The sequence below is a fragment of the Styela clava genome, chromosome 5 (assembly GCF_964204865.1).
Source record: "Styela clava chromosome 5, kaStyClav1.hap1.2, whole genome shotgun sequence".
NCBI classification, from domain to species: Eukaryota; Metazoa; Chordata; class Ascidiacea; order Stolidobranchia; family Styelidae; genus Styela; species Styela clava.
This window is the reverse complement of record NC_135254.1, coordinates 5853387-5865754: the sequence shown is the minus strand read 5'-3', so window position 1 is coordinate 5865754 and position 12368 is coordinate 5853387. Positions and strand designations below refer to the sequence as shown.

Sequence of the window (12368 nt, the reverse complement as noted above, 5' to 3'; positions counted from 1 at the left end):
CAATACATGATATATAAATAATCAAAAATATCAATTTAATCAGATACATTTACCCATATTAGTTTGAATTGTGTCCACATTCATGAAATGTCAATCCATGTAATCCAGTGACCATTGTGCATACATTTTTTTTCATTTTCAGTAGTTATACCATATATATTATAAATTTAACCGATATTATCATTTAATATGGAAAACAAAAATATTTAAAGAATTAGACAAATAATCATAAAAACGCCCATCATGCTATTAGGCGTTTTCCAGATTCTCGGTCTATGCAAACTTTTTTTTTTTTTTTTTCTTGGAAATAACATTTTATTATAGAGTCTGTGATTGCAGAAACGATAGTTGCAGGTGTTAGGAATTAATATTAAAACAAGTTTAACATGAAATAATACATTATACACCCACAATGTTATCTGATATATCATAATTTTCATTACAACACAACAAACATTCACATTTTTTTTTTTTTTTAACTGAATTATTTCAATGTATATAAATTTCAGATAATAAGTATGAAAACTATAACTACCATATTCAAAGCATTACTGATTTTCCTAAAAGAATATCAATCTTTTCATCTTCTAATATTTCCTCTTTTACAAATTCATTCATACTTCTTAAAGATCCTATCATCACACATTTAAACATAGTTCTAAGTATGGACTGATATGTTTCCAATTCCTGAAATATTAAACCATTTCTAAAATTCCAAATCGCTGCTTTACCACAAGCGATAATTAGATTCAGTGATTTAGTTTCAACATCTTGAGTAAAAATATTATGCTGTGTATAACTTGTTAAATTTAGCCATTTCCAAAAGGATTTTATATAAGAACAGTTGAAAAATAAATGAATACAATTTTCAATGACTCTATTACAAAAGACGCAATTGCCATTTGTATCTTCTGCCCAATGTCTAATTCGTTCTCCAGTTGGAATCCCATTTTGTAAAATCTTCCAACTTAGTACCTGGTATTTTCTGGGAATATAATTTGCCCAAACTTTATTCCAAGTAAAATCTGTTCGTAAATTAAATTTATAAATAATTTTACAACGTTTCTGTTTCCATTGGTCACTGTTAAACTTTTTTAATATTTTCCTATACAATATTTTTGTTGTGGGATTTTCTGAAAAATCATATTTAAATTCCTTTGACATGGGGATATGATTGCTTGTTTTATCTCTTAATATATTTTTCCATTCCTGGGGAATAGATTTCAAAATTTCTTGAACAGATAAAATAACTTTCTTCATTTTGTCTTTTACATCATTTATATCCATCATTCTTATCCTATCTTCTCCATATATTTTTTCTAAAATTTGTCTACATGTTAATTTAATAACATGTTCTATTTTTGTTATATTTGATTTAATCCAATTACTCAGATTATCTGGATGATTTTGCAACTTAATCAATGGATTAAACCAAATATATTCTTGATAAATTTCAGATCTTAATTGCAAAGGGTTTCTTTTTAAATTTAATGCTTTAAAATAATTGACAATATTTGTATAGAATTGAGGTATCGATTTCTTAAAATTGTTTCTCAAACTAAGATGGATAATTTCCAAATTAGTTGTTTGAAGTTTATTGTGATAGTTATTTATGTAATTTCTAGCTCTGTTACTCCATGGTGCTTTATTACCATCAATCAATTTCCACAACCATTTAAGTTGAATGCTTTTTATTTGTATTTCTATATCCATGCATCCTAAGCCCCCCTGCATTTTACTGGCACAGCATACACTTCTGCTTATATTTTCTTGTTTTTGTTCCCAAATAAAAGTCCAAATTAATTTTTTCAAAGTTAATATAACATTGTATGGAACTATTTCATATGATGCTAAATACCAAACTTTTGACAATAATAATTGTTTAGCAATAATAGTTCTTCCAATCATTGTCAGGTTTCTACCCCTCCATAAATTTATAACATTCTGAATTCTTCTAATGACTGGATTCCAATTTTTCTCAAATTTAGTTTTATCATTACCAAACCAACAACCTAATAGTAATAAATTGTCCCTTGAAACTTTTATGCCATCCACTTGAATAATTGGCAAGTTTATCAAACTGCCACATACCAAAATTTGTGATTTATTCCTATTTATATAGGTCCCTGATGCATTTTCAAATTGTACAATAACATTCATGGATACACATAAAGAATAGTAATCCCTTAAAGTCAACAGTGCATCATCTGCGAACCCCTTATATTTTTGTTCCTCATTTGCTATATTTATGAAACCTCTTATCTCTGTATTACTTCTGATATTACATGCAAATACTTCAGCAATGAATGTATAAAGTATTGGAGACAGTGGACAGCCTTGTCTTAAACCTCTTTCTACTATAAATTCCTTGCCAATATATCCATTGGTTATAATCCTTGACTTTGTATTTGTATAAATTAGTTTTATAAAAGATATCCATGTTGTCCCAATATTAAATTTTTTTAAAACTTTAAACAAAAATTCCCTATCTACACTATCATATGCCTTTTCCCAGTCTATTGAGAACAACAGCAGATCAGTTTTAGAATAATTTGCATGGAAGATATCATCTCGAAATGTCAATAAATTTTCATGTATATTTCTGCTATATATAAATCCAGTTTGATCTGGATGAATCAGTTTGGGGAGTTCGTATTTAATTCGGTTGCCTAATATTTTAGTAAAAATTTTATAATCTAAATTGAGTAACGAAATTGGTCTCCAATTAGCTAATTTTTTTTTTCACCTTTTTTATATAATAAAGTAATTATTGCCTCTGTCATAGTTTCGGTGAGTTGTCCAGAAGCTATACAGCTGCTATATACAGCGAGTAAAATAGTTTTAATTTTATTCCAGCATAATAGATAAAATTCCTTTGTAAGGCCATCCAGGCCAGGAGCTTTATTTAGTTTCAAACTTTTAAATGCATCATCTAATTCTTGTTCACTTATACCATATTCCAAATTAATCATTTTTTCATACTCCAATTTGGTTTCGATTTTACTAATCAAAGTATTTTGCAAGTCCTCATTCAACTGTTTTTTAGTGTACAACTTTTTGTAAAATAATCTCTGCTCTTCTTGTATATCATTAATATTCGTAAGGATTATACCAGCATCTGTCTCCAATTCTTTAAAGAGTTTAATTTGCCCCCTATGTTTCTCTAAATTAAAAAAATAAGAAGTAGATTTTTCTCCTTGTTCATTCCATCTTATTCTACTTCTTATAATATTCCCTTGCACTTTCTTTTTTGATAAATTATCCAACTCTACTTTTAATAATTCAACCCTATGTTTTTTCTCTATATCGAACTTATCTTTTTCATAATTAACCAGAGCATTCTGGTATTTATTGATGACAAGTTTTTCTTCTGCTTCCTCCCTAATTTTTAAACATTTGCCACAGTATATTGCCCAATGCTTAATTTTCCTTTTGATCCTATCCCACATTTCCCTAATTGTCAGATTATCACTACACTGTGAAAATTCATTCTTCCAATGGGTCATCATAACGTCAATACCATTTACAAAAGTTTCATCATTGCATAGTCTAGCATTAAATTTCCAGTAACCTCTACCTCTTTTAATGTTATCATCCACATGTATGTGAATTATAGGTATATCATGGTCTGATATACTTTGTGCTAGTATCACCGCATTCTCAATATTTGGTATCAAGGTTTTTGAAATATAAAATCTATCTAATCTCCTTTGTCTTATTGGAATATCCTTGCTGTTAGTAATTTGCCTCCAAGTATATTTCCTATCATGTGGGTGAGTGTGTCGCCAAATATCTAGTAAGTTATATTTGGCTATAACATTTTCTAATACCTTAACACTATTATCTACAACCAGTTTTGAACCAATTTCTTTATCTAATAAGTTACAAATACAATTAAAATCACCACCCAGTATTATTTTATAACTATTCCAAATATTGTTATTTTCAAGGAATTCTTCCAGTTTTTGATCTAATTCTTTAAATGTATCCCGTCTATGTTGCAATATATTTGGTGAATATAAATTAGTTAAAATAAATGTATAATTTTCAACTATGAAATGGCATAATATTATTCGTCCCTCTTTATTGTCAATAAATTGGCACTGTTTGATATTGATATCTAATTGTTTACTGATTAATATTGCTACACCATTCCTAGTATTGGAATAGGTTGTCCAATATCCAATACCCCCCCATTCCCTATTCCATTTTTTCACATCAGATTCATTCCCACAATGTGTTTCTTGTAAGAATACTATGTCCAATTTTTGTTTTTTGATAAATTTGAAAATGGCTATTCTTTTTGGTTCATTTCTAATACCTTTAACATTGTATGATGCAATGCTGATTTTGTTAAGTTTAGTTTTCATACCCATTCTCTAATTCAAGTATTAAGCACTAAATTACGACATTCCAAATAGAAAAATAAAATAACGAAAAAGACAATGAACAAAAGCATTTTCATATTACCTTAAGCAGTTCAAGTTGTGACAATCTGATAATCCTCGCCTGCTACGTATGCATTTTCGGGTATTTGAATTTTGGATCTTACTGCTTCTGGGCTAGATAACTTCCTCCTTCTTGTAATAGGTGTTTCCCATCCCAGTTCTTTCTCCAGGTTATTTAGAATTTCTTGAGCACCCTTGAGGTTGATATGGGTACCATCATCTTCATAATACTCTATGCTATTTTGTGCTAAGAAGCATAGGGGGGGTTCAACAAAATGATTATCCAATTGTTGTGCTTTATGTTCAAGAAGAACGTTAACATATTCCCTCCGAGCTTTTTTGCTGAATTTGCCTTTGTTCGGAACAATACCCATTATGTACACATGTTGAGCTTTTTCCTTCGCAATTTCTATCAGATTATCTACTTGTTTATCTACATCATTCCGTTGTTCTATGGGTTCATTTGTCCCAAAATATATCACAATGTTCTTCACCTCATTTTCTAATTTCTTTAACCATTCAAAACCGTTCTCAAATTTTCCTCCTGTAAGTGATGCACATTTCATGTTTGGGATTTTGCAGACCTGAGCCATTCTTCTAACTTGAGAGTCGCCCAATACAATTGTTGAAATATCTTCTAATCTTTTAGTTTTTTCATTTCCTAACTCAGTCTTTTGTTGTGTCAATTTATTGGTAACTTTGTAATTCATACCCTGTTGTTTTGACGTATTAACATTTCGTTTCTTTTCAGAAAATATCTCTTTTTCGGCTGAGCTGCTTTTTGCTTTCTGTGTATTAGTACTTTTATCTGTATTGTTATTCTTGAAAGTTTTTTTGATCTGAGTTTCATCATGATGAATTGTGTCCTTCACTTTACTTTGTGCACTTTCACTAGATTTGTTCTGTTCTACATCCATTGAAGTGGTTTCCTGGTTGTTATTGTTATGTGCCATTTTATCTAAGAATTCCATAACATCTCTTTCTTGTTCTGTGTATTTCTTGGAAGGTTCCATCCCACTTATATTTTCAACTGGTCTTAATTCTTGTATCATCTTTGGCATATTGCAGTGTTTAGTTAGGTGAGGAGCCCCTCTCCCGCCACAATTGGTACAGTCTAATTTTTTCGGACACATCGTAGCACTATGGTTTTTTGCCTTACAAATGTAACAATATTTTTCTTCAATTCTGGGGCGACCGTCATAGTGAGTATATATTTCTTTCCCAGTTAAATGAATAGGTAATCTAATTTTTCTCGGAATGTGATGTTCTAATTTCATTTTGCTCTTTCTAACACCAGTTGCAATTTGATCTTGATCATAAATAAAATTGACTGACTTGCATTGTCCATATGCTGATAGGACTTTTTTCATCTCCTCATTGGGGATTTCAAATGGTACCTTACTTAAAGATACTTCTGTTAGATCTGATTCTTCTGGTATTGCCATGAAATCTTGTTCTTGATATTTATAGGGAATTCCTGTAAGCAGTTGATCTATGAAGGTCTTTTCCTTCATTGTAACCACCCACTTTTTATTCATCTCATATATTTGAGCAATAGAAAATTTTTTTTTCAAGTATTCATCAATTAGCTGAATAACATCTTTCCTGCTTAGCCACTGGTTTTCTTTAAATTTTACTGTAATTGTTTTTGATTGGTCTAATTTTTTTGATTCATATTTTTCAGGTTCCTGTTCATCATTTCCATGAACATTTACCGGTACGGTTACCGGCATTTGTCCTGTGTCGGGTTGACTCGGAATGTCAGTCATTTTCTCTTTCTCTATATTCGGTTACCTTCTTCATTGACACTTTTTCGAAATCAAACAACGAATAATTGTGTTCAACGTAATCAAACAGCAACCAGCAACTCCAATAGTTTTCGGTATATGACTGGGGGGCAACGATACGACCTTTTGGGGTCATCAGAGTCAGTTGACACCCAATTATATTAAATAAGTATAAAAATAACAGGTTCGTGTCAATATATCAATGTCTCTCACGATTTAAACTATGTACAATATTTACATGAATTTACCATTTTCAATTATGGAAGCATTCTTTTAGAATCTAAAATTTAGATAATGGGATTTTGCACAAATTGAAATTATATTGCAAAATATAAAATGATCGAAACGAAAAAAAATGGAAAAGCAGGTCAGACAAGCTACCCATTATTCGGGTAACTTGTTTTATTGAATGAATATAAGGATAGGATTTACATATTTATCCCGGGGGAGAGGAAAGCCGATAAGACGGCTTATCTATATGGCGAACCATGGCCTCTCGTCCGGTTACCATTCCAAGTCGGGTATGGGATTAGTTTTTTACTGTATTGTTTGTTTTTTTCGGAAGCATGGACTTGGGTATAAGTTAAACACATCAAGTGGGATTTTGAATAAGCAAATATGGGTAGAGTTCTATTCTACTATACACACACTAGTGCCATGTAATCACAAGCATGGGTTGAGTCATCAAAACAAATTAGAATTTGGTTTAAACAACAAAAAAATGCATTTCAAAAATGCAACAAATTGTAAACTTTGTATAAACAAACAATCAATATTAAAATATCTAGAAAGTTAATGCAAAAACACAACAGTTGACTTAATGTAGGAATAAATAGGATGCAATATTTCATAACACCAAGTGAAATGATTTAGAACACTTTAAAAATAAACATCAATTATTAGTGTTTGTACATAGAAATAGAACAATTCATTAATCATGGCCATTTATCCAGATTTTTACACTAATTGGTAGTAAATGGATTAATATATCATAGATTGGCCAGGGATCTCAATAGAGAAGTATTGAGATTGGCAGGTCAAAGGTTAATGAAAAAGAGCTATTAACTTAGCATATTAGCTTCATAAGATAGAAAAATTGAACGGAACATTTTATTACACAATTAGGGACTCTTTTACATGAGAGCATTTAATAATAGCAATCAAAAAATAAATCAAATAAAGAGCTCATGTCAACAAGGAAATATCATGAATGCATAAAAGCTTGGCATATTAAATTTATGATATAGAAAAAAAGAATGTAACATTTTGTAACATGATTTGGGACACTTCAAATGTGATATTAATAGTACGGGTAGTTATCAGAGATAAAGAGCACATGTTAGCGAGGAAGTAACTTGAAGGTAAATATGAGGTTGGCATAACTCTATATAATGGAAAATGAGAAATGTGACATTTATAACTTGATTTCGGATACTTTGAATATGAACATTAAATAATAGTAATAGAGTATAAGAAAAAATCAAATAAAGAGCTCACGTCAACAAGGAAATATCATGAATGCAATACAAGATTGGCACATTAACTTTATGATATAGAAAATAAGGAATGTAACATGATTTAGGACACTATAAATGAAATATTAAGGTAGTTATCAAATATATAAATAAAGAGCACATGTTGCCGAACAAGTGACACATAGGTAATATAAGCTTGGCTTAACTTTTTAAATGGAGAATGAAGAATGTAACAATTTTTTTAAACACAATTTTAGACAATTTGAGTAATAACAATTAATAATAGTAATCTAATATAAAAAAAAATAGCTCATGTTGCCAAGGTATCAATATCCTGAATGAAATTTTGGTTTTAGAGTTTTAAAGTAGAACTCGCAAAATGTACAATTTGTAGATATAGTGAAGGATTGCAAACATAAAAAACAGTAGTCTTCAAAATCACAATGAGAGATCAACAACAATTCACTGCGAAGACACAAGTTAGGCATATTGGAATTGTAAGTGTATATGAACAACAGCAATTCACTGTGAATACACAAGTCAGGAATATTGGAATTGCAAGTGTATATGGATTGAAGGATACAGTGTATATTTACCCCTGACTAGGCTAGGACCAAATCGACAAACATCAAACTACAGCATGGAATTTAAGTTACATCAAAGATTGTTTTATATATAACGGCCTCAGAATCAACCAACTCTGTTCCAACACATGATCCAAATTTTATTAGATAATTTTATTTAAAATCGATAAAGCAAATACCATTAGGTGCAAACATAATTGGGTCATTTATATATAGAAATATAGAAAGTAAATTAACATGTAATAAGAAGGAATGAAACCATAATCACCCAATATTTAATAACAGTATATTAAGAATACTTTGAAAATGTAGATCAGCACTGAATTTCAATAGATTGCATAGCCAAGGAACTTTTGGGCTTGCATATTAAGAAGTGACATGAATATTAATTACACATTGCACATAAATAATTCAATGAAGCATGATACTAATTCACAGTATAATTTGATGTAAAACTTGGAAGTGTTGGATTCAGAGTCATCACTACTGAGTTGCAGAAGATTGTAAGATTGCATATGCACGGAGTAGAAGTATAACGATGGGGTGGGAATTGAAAAATTTTGCATAGGAAATCAGTGACATGTATATGGAAAACATTTTTCTAAATGTATAGAGAACACCACTGAATACTATTGTGAAGTATAATACCAAATCATATGTTAATTTAATCAAATGAACTCTTCAATTTGAAAAATCCACATGACAATAGACAGACAAAAGGATAGAAATGATCTCTTGACTGAACTCATCTGTACAAATAAGTAAATATTTATTTAGCTATGGAAACCTTATCAATTACAATCAATATTTTGATATGATGTGTTTCATAAGTTCATCTTTGAATTTTTTATACGAATATGTCTTGAGAATGGCGGGTATTTCATTCCAAATTTTAGGGCCAGCAATTTTTATCGAATTTTGGGTGAATTTGAAATTGGTTCGAGAAATGAAGAATGCTCCTTTAGATGCCGAACGAGTGTTATATGAATGGACATCACCACAATCAGTAAAGTATGAATTGAACGCCTCTGGCAACATGTTATGCCTAAATTGGAACATCAATTTAGCAACTTCATAAAGGTACACATCATATAATTTTAAAAGATTCATATGCTTATAGATAGGAGACATTCTTTGGTACAGTGGGGCATCAGCCATAACCCTAAGAGCTCGGTTTTGTAACACTAGTATAGGTTGAAGTCTACTTCTGTCTGCTGAGCCCCATGCCACAATTCCATACTGCAAGTGGGCATAAAAAAGAGAAAAATACACAGTTCGCATGATTTTTTTGGGAATAAATCTTTTCAGCCTAATCATTATTCCTACTGCCCTGGACAACTTCAGTTTGAGGCAATTAATGTGATTGTCCCACTTCAAATTATTATCGATGAACACCCCAAGATATTTTACAAAATCATGAATCTTCAAAATGGTGCCATTTAATGTAAAATTGAGGATGGATGAAGATTTCTTCATCTTATCAGTAGAATAATTAACTAACATTACTTGAGTTTTTTGTGGATTAACAGTTAATTTATTGGATTTCATCCAAGTTGAGATACTTTCTAGATTTTGTACAACTAGGCTGGATAAGTGTGTTACATTGGAAGATATGGAGGTTGTGCAAGTGTCATCAGCAAATAATTTTACGGCGGCTGGGGTGAAGTTTACAACATCATTGATATAGACTAGAAACAGGGTTGGGCCAAGAACTGAACCCTGGGGCACGCCCACAGATACAAATTGACGATGTGAATCATTGGCTGAAAAAGATACAAATTGAGTACGACCATTCAGATAACTTGAGAACAAATTATTCACTGTGCCACGAACGCCGTAATGTTTTAATTTACTAAGTAGTATTTTATGGTCAACCGTGTCGAACGCTTTTTTTAGGTCTAAAAATATACTGCAGCCCAATAATCCCTTATCTACGATTTCATAATACTTACTAATAATATCTAAGATTGCATGTTTTGTAGAATGCTGATTCCGAAATCCAAATTGATGACAATTTATAATAGAGTGTTTATCAAAAAAAATTTTCAGGCGCACAAGAATTAACTTTTCAAAAATATTTGAAAGGCATGACAGAATAGATATGGGACGATAATTAGACACATCTTCTTTCTTTCCAGCCTTATACACCGGAACAACCCTTGCCACTTTAAGATGATCCGGGAACACACCGAAGCACACAGAATAATTAAATAGTTCGCAGAGTACAGGGCTGATTATGCTACCAAGAAGTTTGAGAAGATAAGCGGGTATATGGTCATACCCTGTAGCTTTGTTTGTTTTTAGAGAATTTATGATATTTACTATTTCGGTCACTGAGCAGTCTTCCATAAACATAGATGATGTATTTGGAGTACCCATGTATCCAAGATGTTTGCTATCGTCTACATTATGGAATGCCTCAGATAAGTTTAGACCAATCTGCGAGAAGTAAATATTGAATAATGAGGACATTTCCCCACTACTATGCACAATATCCCCTGACTGAGGATTAAGTAGTCTTTGGGGAATATCTTTACTAGATTTTGAATTTATTAGCGAATTAACAGTATTCCAGGTCTTTTTGGGGTCGTTTATATATTTTTTAAAACACTCAGCAAAATACATTTCTTTGGATTTGTTTTTCAAGTGACATAATTTGTTAGCGTATTTCTTATAATGTTGCTTTTGTTCATTAGAACCATTAATAAAGTGAGTTTTGTGCAATTTATCTCTTATATTGGTTGAGCGTAGAATGCCAGAGGTAATCCAAGGTTTTTTTTCCAGTCGACGCTCTTTTCGAGTTAGTTTTCTAAGTGGTGCATGCTTGTCACAGACATCTAGCACCTTGGAGACAAAATCATCAAAATATGTATTTAAATTTTCAGTACAAATACTACTAGATATCTCATATGAATAGAAGAGTTCATGGGCATCCCTAACAAATTTGTCCGCATCAAAGTATCTCATTTCTCTTTTTAATCTATGAAGATGATGGGGTAATGCATGATTGAGTTGGAATTGACAGAACACAGGGTAGTGGTCAGTCATACAATTCTGCCACACAAATGGCAAAATAACCTTTTCCGATATATTTGAGTACACATGATCCAGTAACGTAGCACTAGAACTAGTAGTTCTTGTTGGGTGTGTTATCAGTGGAATTGTGGCATGGGACCTCAGCATGTCAAGATAACCTCTGGTAAATTTTGAAGAGCTCAATAAATTAATGTTAATGTCGCCTAATATTATATATTTTTTGTTGTCAAATGTCAAATTGTACAAAGTTTTGCTTAGGGCATTGGAAAATTCAGATTGATCAGAACCGGGGTGGCGGTACACTACGCCTATAATAATTGAAGTACAAGAAGACTTTTCAGTACAAATAGGTAATTCAATCCATAACTCTTCACATGCGGTGATGTCCAAAATATATTTGTTGACCAATGATGGATTTAGGTGAGATTTAAAATACACTCCAACACCGCCAGCGTTGGTTTTTGTTGGAGCATGGAGAAAATCATACCCATCAATATTAATGTTTACAATGGGATCTGTTTTAAGTTTGGTTTCTGAAAGCGCTATTATTGTAGGAGATGAATCTAAATTATATATGATGCTGGACAACTCATCAATATGTTTTTGTATTGATCGTATGTTAAAGTGAGCTAGGATAAGTTGATTTTTTGTCAAGCCAGAAGGGGTCAGGACATTTCGAACATCATCAATAGCTTTAATTGATGCACATAGTTTAACATTTTGAAAACTGAAATCTGATGTATCAAGAGGGGCATCTGGTTCCTGTTGTCTGTCCATTTTCTTTGGCAAATTTGTAAATGATTCTGTACAAACAGGGCAAAAAGCACTGGTACTATTTTTCAACAAAATTTTAAAACAATTGGAACAGAATTTATGATCAGCCATTTTGCTAACCAAAAAAAAAAAAAGTCAAAAACATTATTTACACGCACAAATAGATTATGATAGTTTTTCTATATCAGAGAGTTTAGTTATGGGGATTCTTGGGCTATCTTTGTTTTTTTTTATGTAAATATTTCCATTAGTGGTCCACAGTCT

The 12368-nt window shown here is 31.3% G+C and overlaps 1 protein-coding gene across 1 annotated transcript in view; it reads left to right on the top strand.

The window, feature by feature from the left end:
• The window catches only part of LOC120330489 (uncharacterized), a 280708-nt gene that overhangs the window by 157488 nt on the left and 110852 nt on the right, over positions 1-12368 (top strand). The gene's annotated exons all lie outside the window — the stretch shown is intronic.